The sequence below is a fragment of the Notamacropus eugenii genome, chromosome 3 (genome assembly GCF_028372415.1).
Source record: "Notamacropus eugenii isolate mMacEug1 chromosome 3, mMacEug1.pri_v2, whole genome shotgun sequence".
NCBI classification, from domain to species: Eukaryota; Metazoa; Chordata; class Mammalia; order Diprotodontia; family Macropodidae; genus Notamacropus; species Notamacropus eugenii.
The window spans coordinates 275,571,360-275,594,153 of NC_092874.1; the positions used below are offsets into that span (position 1 = coordinate 275,571,360).

General features: G+C 38.7%; 1 long non-coding RNA gene across 2 annotated transcripts in view; it reads left to right on the plus strand.

The window, feature by feature from the left end:
• LOC140534490 (uncharacterized) overlaps positions 1–5,282 on the plus strand; it is a 35,940-nt gene extending 30,658 nt beyond the window's left edge. Inside the window, exons 3-4 of one of the 2 annotated variants that reach the window (XR_011977342.1) lie at positions 425–542; positions 3,301–5,282. This is a non-coding gene — a long non-coding RNA (uncharacterized lncRNA). The remainder of the gene's footprint in view (positions 1–424; positions 543–3,300) is intronic. The other variant, XR_011977341.1, reaches the window with a different exon arrangement.
• The last annotated feature ends 17,512 nt before the right edge of the window (positions 5,283–22,794 follow it).

Here is a 22,794-nt window from a genome sequence, read left to right on the forward strand (position 1 = left end):
GAATCATTCCTGTAACAGCATCAAAAGGATATGATCTATTGGATTAGAGTATACTATTGGATGAAATGGGCAAATTGGATGTTTCCTCACGTTCTGTGACGGGTTTGACTTATTCACTGGGCATAAAATAGCTGACCTCCATTCCAGGGGAATGAGTAGTACCCCGATTTTAATACCATCTGTTCCGGAGGGAGCTTAAATTCAGGTTTCATTTGGCCTGTGAGGCATAGCCTTGGATTGTGTCACAGTGGTCTAGCATTTACTGGATAGCCCAGAAAGGGAACTTAATTCATGTTCAGTGATATCACCTCCAATGGAAAACTGTTGGTTCTCAGTGGTGACAAATCACATAAACATATTAGAGGATCATAAGGACATAGATTTAGAGCTGCAAGAGATCTAACACAACCCACTTATTTTGCAGATATGGAAAATAAGGCCCAGGGTCACACAGCTAACAAGGGGTGGAGTTGATCTTTGAAGCAATGTCTTCTGACTGCAAATCCACTTCCATTGCACCATGGGGGACAACCTATGTAAAGGTATATAGATAGGAGATGGAATATTACATATGAAAGTCAATGTCTACTAGTAATATGGAGATCCTCAACCTTAACAGTTCAGAGAGTTTCCCTGATTTCTTCTATCCTAACCAGAATGATATCTAGATACACGGAAGCAAAAAACAAAAACAAAAATTAAAAACAAAAAATCACCTATGCTGTCTTTCTCAGAAGCAGCACTTGAGGAAGCCAATTCTTAACCAATTGAGAACATTTTCCACTATGGTCTTCCTTGTGATATTTCTACTTAAGATCTTTCAAAGTATCATGGATCTGGAACACCATGTCTTTAAAGCTTAGGGGCAGTTTAATGTAAAGAGCAGGAGAAAAAATAAGGATTTAATCCCTTAATTAGTTATCTTAAAAAGTATTCAGAGAGATTATTTGGTATGCTGCTACCTACAGGGCCCTGTAAATGATATTCTAACCATGAATGCTTATTTTTCAACTACAGAGTTGAAATGTGACCAAACAAAGGATAGTCTTTCACGTGAGGGAACCATGTAAGAGGTCATTTCTGCTCTTGGGAAACACAATGGACCCAATGATGGTGATTGTAACTGCTTAATGATAGAAAGGATGGAATGGGGTCCCTTAGGCTCAGCTTTCATAAATAATCTATTAACTTTCTTGAGTAAATATAATGGAGATTGAACTAGTCATGATGAAGACACTATTTGGTTGTATCTATGATCTCATCACCAAGAGCAGAGAGCAACCCATCGACTTTCCTTTACCTCCAGTTTTCATGACCTCTCAATAACCCAACAAATCTGGGGTCCTTCTTCTCTGTCTCCTTGCATGATATGATTACTTGAGTCATATATAGGCTGTCCATTCATTATCCCTTATTCTCATTATGTGACTGGCCCATTTTTTTTACTAGCAATATATCTCTCTGATGACACACTTTCTCGCTTCTTCTAAATTAATCCTCCCTGGCTTGTTCACACTCCTCATCTATCTCTCTATTGCCCTTTGGGTGACCTTTACTTTTGCTTCTTTAGATTATAGTTGCTTTCCTAGTGGGAAAGGACTTCTAGTTAAATTCCAGACTCAATATGATCTCAACTTTTCCTTATTCTCTCTAATCAATTGAACTGCTGGGGGTCCTAGACTCTCATTTTATTTATGTATAGTGGGAGAAATGGATCAAATTTTTTATCTATCTATTTTTATGTTTTAGAGAGATCCCACAAATGGACAATGAGTTGGAAGTAGAATTAAACTGGACATGAAAAAGGGGAGGGGTGCTATATTGCTTTTTTGTAACCTAAAAAATAATGACCCTTAAACTTCTCCAAGAAACATGGATTTATTTTTAATACCAATATTATATCTATGGTGTTGTATGACTATGAGTCCCCAAAGAATTAAAGATGAAATTCATTCATAGAGCAAGGGAGATGCATCTGGGAAGTGTGGGCAGACCATAACAGAAGGAATTGTGGAAGAGAATCAGAGTAAAAGATGTCATCAAAGATGAATATGATAGAAAAAGAAAGTGGACCAGTTGCACAATTAGAGCAAGGGTTAGTGGACAGCTTGCAAGCTTCACTAACATTCTCAGGATATCAAGACAATGGGGAGAAGATCCCTAATATTACCAGAGACTTCCCACGTATGGGAAGACATGGACCAAAGATGCATGGGGGTATATTGTGCTTGACATCATTGCAAGGAGTGCCCACGCTGAAGGGCCCACATGGAATGCCCACACCAGAGTATGAGAGAGGGAGAAAGCAATGGAGCAACAGCCCAACATATCTCATTCTTCCTCTCCTCTCTAGCTTGCCCACTATGTAATAAGACAGCAATGAGGAGTTAAAATGAGACTAAGAACCTTAATTACTAATGGATAGGTAGTCAGGAATGTGGATGGAGATGGTCTGGGAGGGTGAGGCAGTTAGAAGCAGTTAATGGCATAGTAGATCAAGAACTGGTCCTAGAGTCAAGAAGAGGTAATTTCCAATCCATCTTCAGACACTTCTTAGCTATATGACCCTGGATAAGTAACTTAACCTCTGTCTGCCTCAGTTTCCTCAAGTATAAAATAGCACCCACCTTACAGGATTGCTGTGAGAATCAAATGAGATTCTATATATATAATATATACAAAGCACTTATCGCAGTCCCTGGCACAGAGTAGTCATCTAATAAACCCTTGTTCCCTTCTCTTCTCCCAAGGGTGTCTGGAATTCTAAGGTGTGCCTAGAAGCCCATAAAAGAGCCAGAAATGTGGTTATGGAGTAGACAAAGATCTTGTCATTAGATCTTGGCCTTATCTCAGTGATTCCTCTCCTGCTCCCATCCATGAGCTTGGAAGAACAGAGCAAGCTTTGGGTTCCAAAAATGAGAGATCCCACATCTCTCCCCACTCCACCCCTACCAAGTTTAATGACTGCTATGGAGCAAATGGCCATTACCTGATTTATAGTTTAGGCTTCAGAAATTAAAATCAGTACATATATGAAATGTTCACTGTAGTGTATGAAATGCTTATGAATTTGGGCTCCCTCAGCAACCCTGAAATTTAGCAACCAAAAGGTTTGGTTGAAAGAATAGATTAAGCCCAATAACATTAGCTAATTGGGAGGACTTTGCTCTGAACTCTAATCAGCTAGGAGCCTAGGACTGAGAATTGAATTTAGTAGCTAAGACTCAGAGGGAACAAGCCAGGAAAACCTAAGGGGATGCTTTTTGCTGGTCTGAAGCAAGATTTCTTCTTTTTCTAAAGGAGCTATACCAGGAAAGTATCTCTGGGATTTAAACTAAAAGAGCATGGCAGGACCTGCTTTTCTCTTAAGGAAGAGAAAAGTCAAGGATTTCAGATGAGCCAGAAGCAGGAAGCAACAGAAAAAAGCCTCCAGGAGGGAAAGCAGGTGAAGTCTATGAGTCTGTCAGAGCAGCTTCGGGAAAGACAATGAGTCAGACTGGAAAACATCTGGATGAATGCTCACCAGAGCAGCACTGGGAAGAGACCACAAGATCAGTAAAGAGGAGCTCTGGCAGAAGCAGCGCAAGGACCTCAACAGACATTAGCAGCCTGATAGCTTCCAAGGCATGAATTGCCCCTCCATGCATTCACGCTAGACACATACTCTCTATACATGTGCACCCTCAGTACTTGTCCTACCACTCGTGTTCCCTGTAGGTTTCTCCACATGTATGTCTTGATTATACTGGTTTCTTCTATGTACTCCTTTACACATGCTCAGGAGTGTGCAGGAGCCAGCTCCAGACCATCAATTGCTAAATTTTCAGTGTAAGTTATTCATACCATGGTAATTGGCAAATGCTAAAATTCAGGGCTCAATTTATTGTTTTGTTGATTGTCTAGACTTTCAATAAATGGAGAAAATGTTAATAGTGCAGATTAAACTTAAAAGTGTGTCATAGGTACATTCCCCCTTTCCCCAAGAGCTGGTTGTTAAACGTTTATTAGTGCAATTTTGTGCATACACACACACACACACACGTATATCTCCACTCTTGCCAATGATCTTGTATATGGGATAGTATGCCACCACAGGTTTATGAAGAAAATAAAAATTTGTTGCTACTTCTCTTCTTGTACAATTCAATTAAATATCTTTGCTTTTTACTAATAGCTTTAATGGCTATCCATCCAAATTGACCTAATGGTCAATTTGTTTTTAAGTTACAGCATTAGGGTATAGCCCCATATTGACCCATAGTTCTCAAACCCAGTTTCGTTTTTCTCTGGAGGGAATCTTCCCTGTGAGTCAGGGTACACCTCAAGGTGCTACACTGTAAGTTATGTAATGTCTTCTTTCCTGCTCTTAAAATGACTGTGCTTTCTGTTTTAAGTCAATTGTTCTTTGTCCATAAGATGAAGTGATTCATTGATAACTGGTCTGGGAAGAAGAAATCTCAGGAACGCTGAGGGCTCAAGAGCATTAACTGGAATAGATTGGATCTAATCCAGGCTTTGGAAGCTTGGAAACAGCTTGGAAATTGAGGAGATGCCCATCAATTGAAGAATGACTGAAAAAATTGTGGTATGTGATTGTGATGGAATGCTATTGTGCTATAAGAAATGATAAGTAGGACAGTTTCAGAAAAACTTGGGAAGTCTTATACATGAACTAGTGTAAAATGAAGTGAACAGAAGCAGGAGAACACTGTACATGGTAACAACAATATTGTAAGGATGATCTACTATGAAAGACTTAGCTACTCTGATCGATACAAATGATCCTTGACAATTCCAAAGGACTCATGATGAAAAATGCTATTCATGTTCAGAAAGAGAACTGAGAAAACACTGAGTACAGATTGAAGCATACTTTTTTAAAATTTTCTTTCTATTTCTCATTTTTGTGCATATGTTTTTTCTTTTGCAATATAGCTAATACGGAAATGTGTTGTGCATGACTTCACTTGTATAATTATTTTCATATTGTTTGCCTTCTCAAGGGATGGGAAAGGGGCAGGAGAGAGGGAGAGAATTTGGAACTCAACATGTGAAAAAACGAATGTTAAATTTTTTACATGTAATTCAGAAATATTTAATAAAATGGATAAAAATGTATTACCCTCAAAAGTGAAGTAAGCAGAAGCAAGAGACCAAATTATACCTAACAGCAACATTGGAAGGATAATCAAGACTTGGTAACTGATCAATGCACTGATCAACCACAGCTTCAAAGGACTTATGATGGAAAAAACTAATAAAGAACTTATGGTTTCAATGTGTGAACTGAAGTATATTTTTGTTTCTTTTCTTTATTTTCCTTGCCTTTTTGGGCAACATAGCTAATGGGAAAATATGTTTTAAATGACTTCATATGTATAATGGATATCATATTTCTTGCCTTCTTATGGGTAGAGGAGGGGGTGAAGGGGGGGGGGAAACTTGGAACTGAAAATAAAAATTCAATTAATTTTTTTTAAAGCAAAAGCTTTTCAATTTCATAAATAAAAAGAAGTGATTCTTGCTTTTGGATGCACCATATTTCTGGAAACCAGGAATTCAAGTGAATCTTCTCAACCCTTTATATGGCATGAACTTCTATGGTTATCTGGTGAAGTCTATGACCCCATGGACCCCTTAGATTCCTTCTAGATTTAGATCTATGATTTTGTGACTTTTTATCTGCATGACCTCGAGACAGGGTTATGTTGGTAAATAGTTAACAACTGGCTTTCCAGGAGGTTACTGAAGAAGTTACTGAAAATAAAGATGCCATTTTTTTCCCGTCCAAGTTCATGGAGCACTTGAAATCCATGGTCTTAGGGTCCAGCTGAAGAACGTATGTCCTAAGGCAAGACACCGACTCATATTAAAAAATCCTGATAGCGTAAAAATTAACACTCCCATCTGCTACTCTATTTTTAGCAGAAAACAGCAAACGACTAAGCAAAGGTAAAGGGAATATTCTTTTAAAATTATTAGGTAACATTGAATATATATATATGTATACATATATGTGTGTATCCATACATACATATGTGTGTGTATATATATTGAGTAGCACATAAAGAAAACTACTTAAACAAATGAATTTCAGTGATCATGCCATTAGTGTTGGACTGTGGACTCAAAGGCAGTTTTTTGTTTTTCACACCAAAGCCACCATTCTTGAAAATGAGAGGAATGTACTAGACAATGTTTAAGCTGTCTTGTGATCCTAATATTCTGAGTCTCAAACATTACCCTATCATTTTGAACCCCTTTACCCTATCGTTTCTTTGTATTCAATGTGGGGGCAAATAAAAGAACACCGGATTTGGAGTCAGGAAGACTAGAGTTCAAATCCTGCCTCAGACACTTACTAGCTGTACGACCCTGGGCAAGTCGCAGTTTCTTTATGCCTATGGTTTCTTGACTCTGAAAGGGGGAGGTTGGACCCCATGACCTTTAAGATTTCTTCTAGATTTAGATCTATGACCTTGTGACTTTCTATATGCATGACCCTGAGACAGGGGTATGTTGGTAGATAGTTAACAACTGGCTTTTCAGGAGAGCTAGATGGCCCAGGGAATAGAGTGCTGGACCTGGAGTCAGAAAGACATTCTTCTCCCTGACTTCAAGCCTGGCCTCAGACACTTACTAATTGTATGACCCTGGGCAAGTCACTTAACCTTGTTTGCTCGGTTTCTTCATCCATAAAATGGAGAGGGAAATAGCAAACCACTCCAGTATCTTTGTCAGGAAGACCCTGAGTGGGATAGACTTGGTGAAGACTCCTCAGATTGTGGTTTTCTCCCAAGGGTGAGGTGGGGCCTGGAGGCTCGGGGCTGCAGTGTTTTTGGAATAGAATAGTTCCATATAAGGTATAAAACTGTGTGGTGTACTGGGGTCTCAATGATTGGACAAAACTTGCGTAATTCCTCGATGTCTTCATTTCAAAGGGATTGGTTAGATTTCGTGTCTAGAATGTAAGACCATATCCTCAGCTAATGAGGATAATGGTCAGTGGGGGGGAGGAGGGACTTGCGTTAGGGTTTATAAATCACTGTCCTGATTTTTATCTTCGGCTTTCCTACTCCAGGTGAACTGCTGTGGGATTGTCCAGATTCTCGAGAATCGAATAAAACTCTTTTCTGTCATCACTTTGAGAGGCCTCTGAGTAATTGATTTATGTAGGGACCTGAGCCATCCCACACAACCCCAAAAGATGTCACAAAGAGTCAGACACAACTGAAAATGACTGAACAACAATTAAATTTCCAGGAAAAAAGAATGCTCATGGGATATGTGTTTAAATCTAATCTGTATAAGCATATTCTCCATCACTTTCTTAATTCTAGAAACTTAATCTATACAATTAAATCTAGAGAAACAATAATCCAAGCCCAGAATTGTAACTCAACTGATTTCCAATGTTCACATGGGAAATTTAACAATTGACTCCCCTTAGCTGGCTTGAGCTGGCTCTAGCACACTCCTGCCTTAAGAAGTAATTTCTCCTTGAACTTCCACTTCATCATTTGTACAAGGGAAACAATTATATCTATATTATTTATATGATAATGAGGGGGTACAGGCTCTGGAAACCCCCTTGAACTATCCTTGAATCTTTCTACTATATCTAGTGCTTGCCTGAGGTATCTACCCATCCCAGTCTACTGGCCTTTCATTGTCTGCATCTGATTCCACCCTAGACTTCCCATCCATGATCTTATCTAGATCTCATTCTCCCTTGGTCACATGGTATAAGTCCTTGGCTTTCCCTTCCCCCCCTGCCCTCTCTTTTCTGTTAACCTCATAGCCACCCCAGTCTATTGGCCATTCCCATCAAGATCCTCCCTGGACCCCTCCTCCAGTCACCCCAGACTACTTTGACAACCCCAGATCCCTCCCACAGTCTTTTTGTATGTAAAATCCATCTTGGCCTCCCTTAAGGTGCTCAGATTCAATCTGGCTCAGTTGCATTAGTTATATAAATGTTGAGATTCCTTAAGAGTCTCATCAGTATGGTGGATCTCTAATAAACCTTGTTTTTCTTTGATTGAAAGAAGGCTTAGGTCAAATTCGTTCAGTTCATGTCACTATTTTGAGGTCCCAGCACCTCTAAACCTCAACAATTTATGGTGTTTATGAACTTTTCCCCCAGATTACCTGTCACAAATAATTTTTTTTCCAAAAAGCTGGGAAAATTAACTTTGTCTTGCACAATTTATATTCATGACTTCGTAAAATATGGTTCTGAAAAAACAGGTTTGGAAAATGCCCATTGTGATTCAAATAGAGGTACTTGTCCAGGCATTTAAAGTCAAGTCACTCTGGCCTTCATGGAATGGCTGATAATGGGTCCCAGTCCAAGCTTCTCATGCTCATTGTTTGGGTTGTGAAGGCTCTGAGTGAGTGTAAATTAGCAATTGTTTGTTGTTCTGGTCAGGAACTCTGAGGGTCTTCGCCTCCTAGACTGACTCTTTTGTGATGGCTTCTTTTTGTCTTAATTTATGTAAAGACCTGAGTGAAAAGGAATCTGAGTTTCTGCACCTTGAACCCAGGAATGCATAGAACATATGTCAGCCCCATGATGGTCAAGGTCACTCTTATGATCTTGAGCTAAGGGGAAAGTCAGTGTCGATTACCATGAGTGATTCACCTTTTCCTGGGCTTTCATAAACCATAGAATTTTCTGGTTTTTACACTGTAGCTGGAGTCAGTAAAAGTAAAGGAGAATTGATATGCACATCTGTCAGCATTTTATTTCTCATTTATGTAATCCAAGGGAACTACTTACAAATGTAATCACTTATTGGCAGAAACTTTTGATTAACACAATATCCTGGGAAGAAGAGAAACCGGTATGGTCACATAGGTGGAAGAACAACTGAATGAACTAACCTCCAAGTTAAAGGACCTTGATTAGGGGTGGGAGGAATGCAGATGATTAATAGCCATCCCTGTCCATGGTCCTGACTAATCTTTGGGCATCACAGAAGCACATTCCTATGACTCGCCTCTTTACAACTACCTTCACATGATTAGAGGAGTGAAAGACTTGCAAACTTACGTGTGTATACTACAATTATTAACGTCACTTCAAAGAAGAAGGTGAGGGTGAGAGGAGACCAAATCAATGATTAAAGAAGGAAAATACCAATGTTATTTGCCTGAAGGAAAGGATGATGAATTCAGAAAAAGAGGTCCAAGTTCAAATCCCAACTCTGACACCCACTAACTCTGTGACCTTGGGCTAGTAGCATAACTTTTATGGTCTTGGCTCCCTCATCTCTAAAATAATAAAGAGAGGGTAGATGATCTCTAAGATCTCTTCCAGATATAAATCTAAAACTAGGCTCCTTGAAAATGCATCCCTCAGGGTGAGACTCTCTTAATGGCCACAATACTAAGGAGATAGACCACAGCAGTATAAACTACAATATGAATGAGGTCAGTTGTCCTATCAACTCTTGCCTTCCTATCTCAGCAAGAGCAGCCCCTGAGAGAAAATAGAATTAAGCAAATGAAAATGTATCCCAGATGTCAGTCAAATGAATATTAAATGCAACCCAAGCTCCAAAAAAGTACATGGGACCCTTTCCCAGGTCATGAAATTGAACTCAAATTTTATCTTTAAGATGGAATGCTGCAAAGGCTGCCTGATACTATTGCTAAGTTGATTGGTTTTGACTGTTTGTCTTTTGTTACCAGGAAAGGTTCATTGGGTAGTGGAGGCAGAGGGAGAGAATATGCAGAAATGACTGAAATGTAAGAAATAAAAGGCATTGATACTATCTTTGAAAAATAAATTAATTTTCTTAAAAAGGGGAAAAATACATTGTTATCAAGCAAGTTATTTTCCAGAAAAGAAGGCTGTTTTGTTGTTGTGGAACAACAAAAAAACAAAAAAGCCTCATCAAATTACATAGTTCTCTCCAATGAATTATTGTACTGATCCTAGATGGGGGCATAAGAGAACAGATAAGAACTATGTCTTCTGGGAACGTTCTGCTTGGCTTTTTTTTCCTACCCTTTTATCCTCTCTCATGGATTTTTCTAGTTCCCAACAGAGCACTCACTTTTTTTTCCCACAGGCCTGGGCTTTTTCTTTATATTTTTAGCTTCTCACTAGAAACAATGGGTCAAACTCTTGCCGTGCCATTCAAAGTGGGCATTTTAGTAGCTGGTTAGTTTAACAACCTAGACTTTTGAAAAGGAAGGACGTTTTGCTAACAGTTAAGTTTTAACCAGTGATGACTTCTTGCCACAGAGTTCAGAGCTCAAATTTAAGTCAAGCAGCTAATGATTGCCAGCTCATATGTAAATGTATAGGCAGGGGTACAGCTGACTTAGTCCCTTCCGAAGACATATTCTGGGTTTTTTCCACTTACCCAAGTGTTCATCCAGTAAATCTATTAATAGGAAGAGATCCAGTGGGAATTTCTAACAACAAAGGGAATACAGCACAGTGGAACAAGTGCTGAAATAGGATTATATGGCTAAAAAAATATTTTTTAAAGAAATAAAGGTTTAGAAAGAACACATAGTCTTGTTTTGGGGTATGTGTTTTAAATAAACCACATAACCTCCCTATCCTTCCCAGCACTCCACCCCCTGGGGAGAAAATTCTTTTATTCAAAGTATTTGTGGAAGATAAAGGGAGTTTATTTTTCCTCTATGTATCTTCACATGATTTTTTTCCATCTCAGTAAAATACTGGCAGCTTCCTTTGGGGCCCTACATACCAGGCAACATTGCCTCTCACAAATGCCCAAGGGATAGTGCCCCATGGAAGCAATCAAGAGTTACATGCATGTCAGCCAGTCAGAAATGAAAGGGGGAAGGGAAAGTGGGACTGGGATTGTGATGGACCAGAACCAGAATGAACGAGATAGAAGGAAGATTACCTGTCTTCAAGACCAGAAGGCATAATGGATGGGATGTTGGACTTTGAGGCAGGGAAGCTTGAGTATAAACCCTGTCTCTGACCCATGCTAGCTTAGGCCAGTCACTTAAGAAGGTCAGAAAATTCAATATCCTTATCTATAAAATGGGAATGAAAATGCCAATAATGCCCACATCATAGGGTGGTTGTGAAGTTCAAATGATATAAAGGAGGTAAAAATCAGATAATTGTTAGACTATTTTCCATACACACATTAACCAGTTCAATTCAACAAAGGAAGAAGGGGGAAGGAATGTTTGTTTATTAAGCACCTACTAGAGTAGCTAGGTGGCCCAGTGGATAGAGAGTTGGGCCTGGAGTTAGGAAGACTCATCTTCCTGAGTTCAAATCTGACCTTAGACACTTCCTAGCTGTATGACCCTGGGCAAGTCACTTAACTCTGTTTGCCTCAGTTTGCTCATCTGTCAAATGATCTAGAGAAGGAAATGGCAAGCCACTCAGGAATCTTTTCCAAGAAAACCCTAAAAGGGGTCATGAAGAATTGGACGCAACCAAACAACAAAGCATCTATTAGCTACCAGCCATGTGCTAAGCACTTTACAAACATCTCAATATTTCATTTCTTAAGCAAGTACTATGTACAAAATACCGTGCTGGATGCTGGAATACAAAGACAGAAAGGAATATTCCCCGTCCTCAAAGAGCTTACATTCCACTGTTTTATCATTATTAGGAGTCAAAAGCCCATTTTATTAGGTACCCTTCCAACAACGGACTCTGGTTTTCAGTGCCATTTCAGAGCCTCCAAAGTAGACAATGTGGTACAGTGGAAGGAATAAACATTAGCTCTGGGCCTGAAAACCTGGGTTCGAATTGTGCATTTCATATTTACCACTTATGGAGTCTTCAGTAAGTCACTTCAGCTCCCTGAGTCTCAGTTTCCTCATCTGTAAAGTGAGAAAGTTGAACCAGATGGTCTCTGAGGTCCCTCCCAGCCTTAGATCTGGGATGCTCGATCATATGACATAAAGATGATCCACAGGAACAGTGTTTTACTAAATTGGCATTTACAAATTCTATTAAATAAATCACTTATTTTCTCTGGGCCTCAGTTTCCTTAACTACAATGAGGGATCTCAGGTCCTTTCTGCCTCTAAATTTATGTTTCTGTGATATTATAGAGGCAGCATGAGGATCCATACAGTGGATAGTCAACCTAGGGAGATTTGGGTTCAGATCACATCTCTGATACTTCTTGGCTGTGTAACTCGGGACAAGTTCCTCAAGTTTTCAGTGCTCTGGGCAGATCTCTAATACCATAGGTTGGAACAAACTGGGAGAAGACATTTCCTGAACAGCAAGTTCCTAATATCAGTGAAATCTCAAATCCAATCTCTGTCCATGGAGAAGCCAATCCATTTAAGGGGTATCAAGCTCTTTGAAGCCAATGACGGTGCTTCTATTGTAATTATGTTTTATATGAGGAGAAGGGGTAAAGAATGATTAACAGGCACTACACCTGTGAAAACATACCTAGAATTCTTAGAAAAGGCCTATGCTAATTAACTCAAGTTAGGGAAACCTAGAGACTTAAGATCTTTGGTGGAAATTATCTCATTAAAATCAGAGAAAGAAAAGACACCCTTCATAACCTTTGTTGGACCTCACAAGTGGTCTTCCATTCAAATATGAGGGAACCCTTGACCAATATTCTCTGGCTGAAAGGAGAATATGCATGTTCTTTAAGTGACAATGGAGAAACTGAGGCACAGAATGAACTGGGAAATGTCTTGCAGTGGAAATGACTGGGTCCCCAGAGTCAGAGGATGTGGGTCTGAATCTTGGCTCTACTCTCAACTTTTTGAATGATCTTGAGCAAATCATTTGCTAGACCTCGGTTTCCTCATCTGTAAAATTACTTCTAGCCATATGACCTTGGGCATCATTTAACCTCTGTTTGCCTCACTTTCCTTGTAAATGGATATAATAGTGTAAATGGGTATAATAGTGGCATTTATTTTCCAGGGTTGTTGTAAGGATCAAATGAGGTAGTATTTGTAAATCACTTAGCACTGTGTCTGACACATGGTTATTGCTCTATACATGGTCTCATCCTCATCATCATCACCATTAGTATGATTGGCAGTGTTCTTCCTTTAACTACCTCTATGCCCTTGGTGTTGAAGCATGGCACCATTTTATCTTGATTTTTTCCCCTTTAATTCTCCTTCTGACAAGTTCAATATCATATTTGCTTCCCTTTTCCAAAAGTATCCACTTTCCAGTTTTTTTGGGGATATCCAGTAGACATTCCACATAGCTGCAGAGCCATAACCAGCGATTTCTGTGCATGGTACAAACAGCATGGATCATGTCTCCACATCAATTTTTAAAGGCAAATGCACTTGAAGATGGGATAAGATTTTGATACACAGTGAGAGGGCTGCTAGAAAGATGGGGGAGAATAGGGTGGTCCTTATCCAGGGAGAAGCTTGCTTGAAATATATCCATGGAAGAAGGGGTGATTTAGATAAACAAGAAATAAACATTCAGTCTGGTAGCATCCTGTCTTAACTACTTATTCATGCTAAATAAATGTTCAGTTTAGTTGTTTCTATGCTATTGGTGGATTTCATGGGCTATCGTTGTCCTATAAATTTGAGCTCCTTGGTCCAAAGTCCTGGTTACCCCACATGAATTATAGCTCTTCAAAGATGCTATCTAAGGTATCTACCAATGAAATGGGGAAAAGGGGAAGAAGTTGTAAAGGTGAACAAAATGTAACCACTGGAACTTCCTGGAGAATAAAATGTATATCGACTCTGGAGTGGTTCTATGTCTTCCCTGTATAATCTGGAGTAACACATGGTAGAGATGATAGAGAAAGTAGGTTCTGTGACATCAAGTTCTTATTTAGCCCTCTTTCCATTGCACCACAATGCCTCTGGTCATACAGACTAAGATTTAAATTCCATGTAAGAATCAGACTTGCCAATAACTAGAGCCATCCAGTGAAGGAGTGGGCTAACTCAGGTGTAGGGAGTTCCCCACTCAGTGGAGGTCTTTGATTTCACTGAAGCCATTCTTGGTCAGGTCCAAGTTGGACTAGATGGCCTCTGAGATCCCTCTCAACTCAGAATCTGTGAAGCAAATGCTAGCATCTCCTGTAACTGGAAATCATGCCATGCCACATATTTCACATCATGACTCTTTTTATTCAGTGACCAAATCCATGGCAAATATTTCTACAAAGTTCAAACAGTCATCAATTAGGGTCATTGCCTTTTTCTCTAGTATATGAGGCAATTTTCACAGAATTACTGGGTCTGGCTTGGAAGGAAGTTCAGAAATCATCTAATCCAGTCCATCCATGAAAAATTATTGCCACTTTCAACATTACCTACAGCCTTCTCCCCCATCCCTACCATATCACACCCCCTTAGAATGTAAACCCCTTGATCACAGGAATTGCTTTATCTTTTGTATTTGTATCTCCAGGAATATTCCAGGAATATGGGAGATGCTTAATAAATGCTTAAAGCACCCACACAGATCATCAACATTTCTATATATTACTAACAAAGTCCAGCAGCAAGAGATAGAAAGGGAAATTCTATTTAAAATAACAGTAGACAACATAAAATACTCGAAAGTCTACCTGCCAAGACAAACTCATGAACTATAGGAACACGATCATAAAACATTTTTCACACAAATAAAGTCAGATCTAAACAAATGGGAAAATAGTAATTGTTCATGGGTAGGCCAAGTCAACATAATAAAAATGAAATTCTGCCTAAATTAATCTATTTATCTAGTCCCATGCCAATCAAACTTCAAAAATTATTTTATGGAGTTAGAAAAAGTAAAACAAATTCATCTGGAAGAACAAAAGTTCAAGGATATCAAGGAAATCGATGAAAAAAATGTGAAAGAAGGTGGTCTAGAGTAAACATACTAGATTTCAAAATGTATTATAAAGCAATAATTATCAAAACAATTTGGCACTAGCTAAGAAACAGAGTGGTGGATCAGTGGAATAGATTAGGTACAAATTACTATTATCATTAACGAACGAAGTAAATATGAAAAACACAAAGATCCAAGCTTTTGGAACAAAAACTCATCATTTGAAAACAACTACTGGGAAAACTAGAAAACAATATGGCAGAAACTAAATATAGACCAACATCTCACACCGTATGCCAAGATAAGATCAAAATAGGTACATGATTTAAACATAAAGAGTGATACCATAAGCAAATTAAGAGAGCATGGAATAGTTTGTCTATCAGATTTTCAAATAAGGGAAGGATCTAGGACCAAAGAAGATATACAAAATGTTACCAAATATAAAATATCTAATTTTGGTTATATAAAATTTAAAAGTTTTTACACAAACAAAACCAATGTAACCAAAATTATAAGGAAAGCAAAAAACTGGGGAAAAAATTTTGTGAGAAGCATCTCTGATAAAGGCCTCATTTTTCAAATATATAAAGAACTGAGTCAAATTTATAAGAATACAAGCCATTCCTCCATTGATAAATGGTCAAAGGATATGAACAGGCAGTTTTCAGATGGAGAAATTGAAGCTATCTATAGTCATGCTCTAAATCACTATTGATCAGAGAAATATAAATTAAATGAACTCTGAAGTACTATCTCACCTATCAGAGTGGCTAATATGACAAAAAAGGAAAATGTTAGATGTTGTAGGGGATGTGGGAAAACTGGAACACTAAAGCACTGCTGGTGGAGTGGTGAACTGATCCAACCATTCTGGAGAGCAATCCAGAACTATGCCCAAAAGGCCATAAAACTGTTCATACCCTTTGATCCAGCAACACCACTGCTAGGTCTATTACCCGAAGACATTTACAAAAGGGAAAAGGACCTATTTGTACAAAAATATTCACTGAACTCTTTTTGTAGTAGCTAAGAATTGGAAATTGAGGGGATGCCTATCAATTGGGGAATGGCTAAACAAGCTGTGTTATATGATTGTAATGGAATGTTATTATGCTATAAGAAATGACAAGCAGGATGTTTTCTGAAAACCTGGAAAGACCTACATGAACTGATGCAGAATGAAGTGTGCAGAATCAGGAGAATGTTTTACATAGCAACAACAATATTGTTCAATGAAGAATTGTGAAGGATTTAGCTACTCTCAGCAAAACAATGATTCAAGATAATCCTAAAGGACTAATGATGAAATTTACTATCTGCCTCCAGAGAAAAAAATGATATTAATGGAATACAGACTGATATTTTTCACTTTTTCTTCCTTTTTTATTTGAATCTTCTTATACAAAATTACTAATATGGAAATGCTTTACATAATTGCACGTGTATATCTGATTGCTTGTCATCCCAGGGATGGAGGAGGAGAAGGAGGGAGGGAGGGATAGAATTTGGAACTCAAAACTTTAAATAAAAATTGTTTTTAAAAATTCTCAAAGCAATCCATCCCACTTTGGGATAGGCTCTGCTTTTGAGGAGCTCCTCCCCATCCCCTGCTCCTTAAATCCAGCACTTAGTATGCTGCAGCTAGGTGGACCAGTGGATAGAGCACTGGACCTGGAATCAGGAAGACCTGAGTTCAAATCCTATTTCAGACACTTATTAGCTGTGTGACCCCAAGCAAGTCATTTAACCCTGGTTGCCTCAGTTTCCTTATGGGTAAAATGAGCTGGAGAAGGAAAGGACAAATCACTCCAGTATCTCTACCAAGAAAACCCCAAAAAGTGTCACAAAGAGTTGGGCATGACTGAGAACAACTAAATAACTATAAAAATCCCTTAGCATAGTGCTTGGCATATAATAGATATTTAATAAATGTTTGTAGGGGTGATTTAAATCAAGTCTAAATCTGTCCCATTACAACATACATCCGTTCTTCCCTGTTCTACCCTTTGCAGTCAAGTACAAGTGGAATCTCTCTTTTACTTGACAATGCTCCAAGTACTTGAAGACAGATGTTACAACCCCCCCACCCAAGCCTTCTCCTATTTTACAGCATTCTCTTTTTCTGATACCTGAAAGCCCCATTAATTTGAATATTATCCTTAAAAGAAAAATAAAGATTGAGTTCCGAATGACTATTCTTTTGGCTACTTTGGTTGGAACCTGCCACAGGGTTCCATGGCCCCGACCAGCGGATGCTACAGTCAATGCCAGCTTCCTATTGGCTCTCTAGGAATTCCTTGCTCTGGGACAGCAGAAGAATTATGAAGGCTCTGCTCTGCATGTGAATTTTGAGGATGGTGACAAAACAGAGGACTTTTGTCTATGGCATTGAAACCCGAGGCACTTTGACAAAGGCTAAGTTCATTCCTTTTGTGTTTTAAGTTTTTCTTTTTTAGTAGGTTTTTATTTATAACCTCTCTTTTTTCATTGCCTAGATTCCTCCTACAGTTCTCCCCTTCCACCCTCCCAGGGAGAATTCTTGCCTCATAACAAAAGTTTGAAGAAAACTACCAAAAATTCTGCAAAATCAATCAATATATCAAAGATATTTTTTAACATTACATGCAGTACTCCATATCCATAGACCATTCACACCATCTGCATGAAGGAGTAGGGCAAGTTTTTTCTCATATTACTTTTTCAGGGACATTCTTGGTTTTTGGCAATATTAATTATCTACTGCTTTGCGTTGGTCCTTCTTTCCATTTACAATGGTGTCTTCACTGGGTATTCATTTTCTTGCCTCTGACTGTCTTAAGAAAAACAACAATTTTATACTTCCCTCTTTGCCTGTCTCTGGCATCTTTTCACCATGGTGCCCATACGTTTGGGTAGATACAGTTTCTTAGAACAGAAAACATCACGTTAGCAAAATACAGCATTTATGCCTAAGTCCTACAGCATCCTTCTCTTTCTTAACTTCAGAACTGCTTGCTAGCTGCTGAGCTCCCATCGACTGAGAGGATGACTCTCACTTTGCCCCTGTGCTACTCTATACCCCTAGTTAGTGCCATAACTAGCAATGTTTCCACCTTGAGTAAGTAGCAAGATATGTGAGGAGAGGGAGAGTATGGCCCCTGGGCAGAAGAAACTAGCCCCAGTAGATATGACCAGTTTTCTGAGTTGCTAAAGGGACAGGAAGTGTCCCCTGGGATGAGTCTGCTGCCACAAGCATGGTGGGAAAAGAGTAGTTTGGGGTAACTAGACCAAAAACTGAATGGTTCTTTAAAAGGTCCTTCTACCACCACCACCTGATTTGATAGCTGAAGAAACTGAGGCAGAGGATCTTGTATTAAGTGTCTGAAGCAGGATTTGAACCCAGGTCTTCCTGACTCCAAGTCCAGTGCCCTCTCTGCTAAATTTTCCACTCTGGGGTAAAACCCAAATGGCCCCATGCCAGTGGCAGCTCTATGCCCGGGCACCTGGCAAGACAAGTGACAAACAAGGTAAAACTGGTTTCAGATTAGCCATTTCACTTTTGTCAAAATGGGAATAATTTTTTTTTAAAGACTTTAAAAAATTCTTTAAGGAAAAATAGCCTCACAAGCATAATGACTTTTATATGCCATAAAAATAAATGACAATCCACTTTCCAAGAATATTTATGAGGAAATTAAAAAATGGTAGCATATTTAGACTTAAGGTCAAATGGAGACCCTAAATATAGATCACATTCCATCTGGCTGCCAAGATCCCATCTGAACACATTAGCCAGAGGACTAAAGTAGAAGGAGGGGGGAAAGGAAAGAAGGTTTTAAAATGCAACAGGGAAAATTTTATCATCAGGTCCATGCACTAGGTACCTACTGTGTGCAAGGGAATATAAAGAAAGACAAATGAAAGGCCCTGCTCACAATCAAAAGAGTAAAATAACTTCTAGAGCTTGGACAAAGCCAATGAATATTTGGGACAGAGGACAGAACCCAACTATTCCCTGCTTCTGGCTCTGTCTCCTTGATGACCTTGGGCATTCACTCTTGCTAAGACACAGTTTCCTCATCTCCTAGACTAAGTGATGTCTAAGGTCCCCTTCAGCCCTAGATCTAAGATTCTATGACAAACCTTTGTGACCTTGGGTAAGTCATTTCATCATGTCATTTCTTTAAGCTTCAGTTTCCTCATGTGTAAAATGGAGGGTTGGACTATATGACTTTCTCTCCCAGATTTAAATACACAGTTTTATGATTTTGTAATCATTATATTTCTACCACTAGAAAAAATTGTGACAAAATACACACTTTTCATATTTTGCCCTTTTAAGGGATTTTTATAAGGCAGATCAACTAATTAGACCCTTTTTTTTAAAAAATGATTTTCCATCTTTACCTAGATTATTCCTTGGGCTTGCTTAAATTTGACTGTCTTTTCATTCTCTCCAAGGCCATTTTTGTTGTTAGCCTTTTCCCAGGGTTATGTTTTACACAATTCCAACCACAAGGCTGTGTTTGCAACACATAATTATTTTCCCAGTTTCAGCCTCCCTCATTAACAAAGTAAAATTGATATTTCCCCAGCCAAAAATCTCCCTTTGTTTATAGTTGGAGAGCCCTGACTCAAATACAGAAATCATCTGATGGGCACCAAACAGTCTTGCAGAAATTTCTCATCACAAGGACCCTCATCATAATGACTGAGGTACTCCCAGCACAACAATGGTTCTCTCACAACACTATCTTCAGTTAATCCAGTTCTGTCACTTAAAGTCTTTGTTACTGAATCATTTCAGTCACGTTCAACTTTTCATGACCCCATTTGGGGTTTTCTTGACAAAGATCCTGGAATGGTTTGCCATTTCCTTCTCTAGCTCATTTGACAGGTGAGGAAACTGAGGTAGACAAGGTTAAGTGACTTGCCCAGGGTTACACAGCTAATAAGTGTCTGACGCTGGATTTGCATTCAGGAAGACAAGTCTTTTTGACTGCAGATCTGGCACTCAATATACTGCACTATCTATCTGCCCTAAACTTAAAGTTTTGGGTAGCATAAACAGATTAGGAGGCCTAGAAAAATGGATATTTAATGTAGAGCTGTTGCTTTATCAGATTATTTGTTTGGTTCTCAAGTATTGAAATATTCAATATTGGGTTCATGGGATGATAAATCTGGTAAAGCTCAATAGCCCTCATTTTACAGATGAGGCAACTGCAGCCACATAGAAGTGACACAGTAAGTAACTGCCTATGGTAGAATTCAAACTCAGGTCTTCCTGATTCCAAGTCTAGCCCTCTAAGTCAGGGGGTTCCTTTTTTCTGAACACTGCTGAAAGCTAGGACTGATAAACAGAACAGAGAAGGATCAAGGTCAGCTCAAATGACCATTCTTTGCTTCAGTTGCTGTTTGGGATTGAATCTTTTCAGCTTTGGTTTTTTTTCCCAAAAATACATCATAGAGGACACACTGAAGCTATGCCTGCATACAGAGGCATGCTGGTCAATGTTTAACAATTATTGACACTTTCTCCTTCACTTTCTTTAGTCTAGAAGACAATTGACAAAATAATAAATCAAGCCCTGATTGGCAGCATTTGCCAATTTCCAACTGTTCCTGATCTTTTATCTACTATATGAGACTTCCTCTCAATTGTGAATATAGAGGGAACTTAATACAAGCTAATTTTGTTTTCATTTACATTGCCATAATTATTATTCTTACTATTTACCTGGTTCGGCTTTCAGCACTTTGCATCAATTCATGTGTCTTCTGGTGCTTCTCTAGATCCTTCATATTCATCATTTCTTATAGGGCAGTAATATTCTATTACAGTATTGTACCACAATTTGCTTAGCCATTCCTCAACCAATTACCAAATTCCTGGGGCTAAAGAAATTTCTGCCTTCTCCAAAGAATGAGTTTCTGCAAACTTAACCTTGACAAATAACCAAGGTTTGTCTGTCTCCTGGCTTCACCTATCCCTCAACTTAGACTCACCTCTATGGCTCAGGGAAACACCCAAGGAGGGCTTCTGTGGAAGCTCAAAATAACAAAATAAAGAATCTAGAGATGGGAAAGACATAAGAAACCATTTTGTCCAACCTGTTCCTTTCACAGATGAAAAAAATGAAACACAGGAATCAGAGGATCTGAGTTCAAGTCACCCTTTTGATGCTTTCTACATTTGTGACCATGGACCAGTCACTTAACCCTCCTTGGGCTTTGATTATTGGCTTAGCAGTCAATTGAAAGGCACCTCTTCTTTGCATGATCAGCAGAATGGAAATATTGTCTACATATATTCTACAATTCATATAGTGATTTCAACATTCAAGATGATTGAGCATACTCACAGTGACTGGACTCACTGGCTAGTACCCTATTATGAGGAAGAAAGAAAAAGAAAGGAAGGAAAGAAACACAGGAAGGTAGGAAAGAAAGAAACAAAGGAAGGAAGGAAGAAGGAAGGAAAGAAAGAAAAAAGAAAGGAGGGGAGGAAGGAAAGAAAGAGAAAGAAGGAAGGAAATAAAATAAATATAATAATCCTTCAAGTACAGGATTACCTATTAACTTGGCAAATTATAATCTCATATCTAAAAACAGATATCTGAGAGGTTACAAAGCTATTTATCAAGCTATTCCCAGCTCTGCCCAGATTCAATATCAAATCATCCAGACCTAAGGGTCATTCATTGTCATCAGTATAGATACATCAGTATCACAAGAGCTTCACAATATCACATGATGGTGATATAAGCATGGCATCCTGGTTGACTTGAAAGCATACATCTGAGATTGCCAGGAGTTGATCTCCTTAAGGATAGCAGAAGCCTTCAGTGTGAGCCCTCTCAAAAAACAGAAACACCAGTGGACCAAAGACTTGCCTCCAAGAATTCCCAACTTAGTCACACAATGTTTTCAAATACATATCCCTCATTCCAGTAGCCTCAATCTCCTAAAGTATTTAGCTACACAGGTCAAATTCATTTCCCAAACTGTCTCTGTGTCACTGAGTGCCCCACATATCCTCTCTAGGCCCAAGGAGCACTAGAGAGAATCTCATTTGCTGACAATGCACTCTGAGAAGACGTGTCTCACATACAGCCCTAATGGATATGTGAATTCCCAACTCCAATTTGGAGGGTGACACAAGCTGCAAGGCTCAGCATTTTCAGAGAGAAGCATCCCAATAGGATAACCATTCCACTAACTCCAAGTACTTTGGAAAGAAAAAAATAAAAGTGGTAGAAACCTTAATAAGACACATAGGAGACGCTAGGTAATCACAAAGAAAGAACGCTGTCTTTTTCTATACTGCCCAAGGGCAAGATAAGAATTTTTAAAAAGACATAAAGGAGAGATGTGTTTAGTAAGCAAGAAAAGAGGTAGGTTTATAAAGTTCCTCTGACTCATTTTCAGGGACCTTCACTGATGAATTAATTATTTCAGATTTTTAGTGGTTGAGTTGTTCAAGGGACTTGGTCTTAACAGCAGAGCTTCTGCTTTAATGTGTCTTTTCCCAAGTTCCTACAGAACATCTTCAGGCTTCCCTTAACCCATACTATTATATTCCCTTCAAGGTAGAAAAGGATCTTCTTTTCTAACTAGGGAAATGTAGGGATATGGAATCAGTATAGCTCTAAAAAATTAACTCCCACCTTCACAGAATCTTCTGACCTTTCAGAAAGTTACTTGGCCTCATTCATCTCTAACATGCTTTTCAAAAGTTGGAAAAACACAATGCTTTCAAAATTGCACACTATACAGTCTTCACTTGTACTCCATCCTGTTGTTTTAGTATTTTTATCTTATTCATGACTTTGTCTTTTTTACAAAATGTAAACGATGCCCAATTTAATACCTTCAAAAGACCCTTCGAGAGGAGGAGGGACTTCAGAGAAGCAGAGTGTGCAAATGATCATATATGAGTGAGAGTATCCAAGCACGGATTCACTTATGTACTAATAGAATAAACAATATGCATAATGTGTCACTACCTG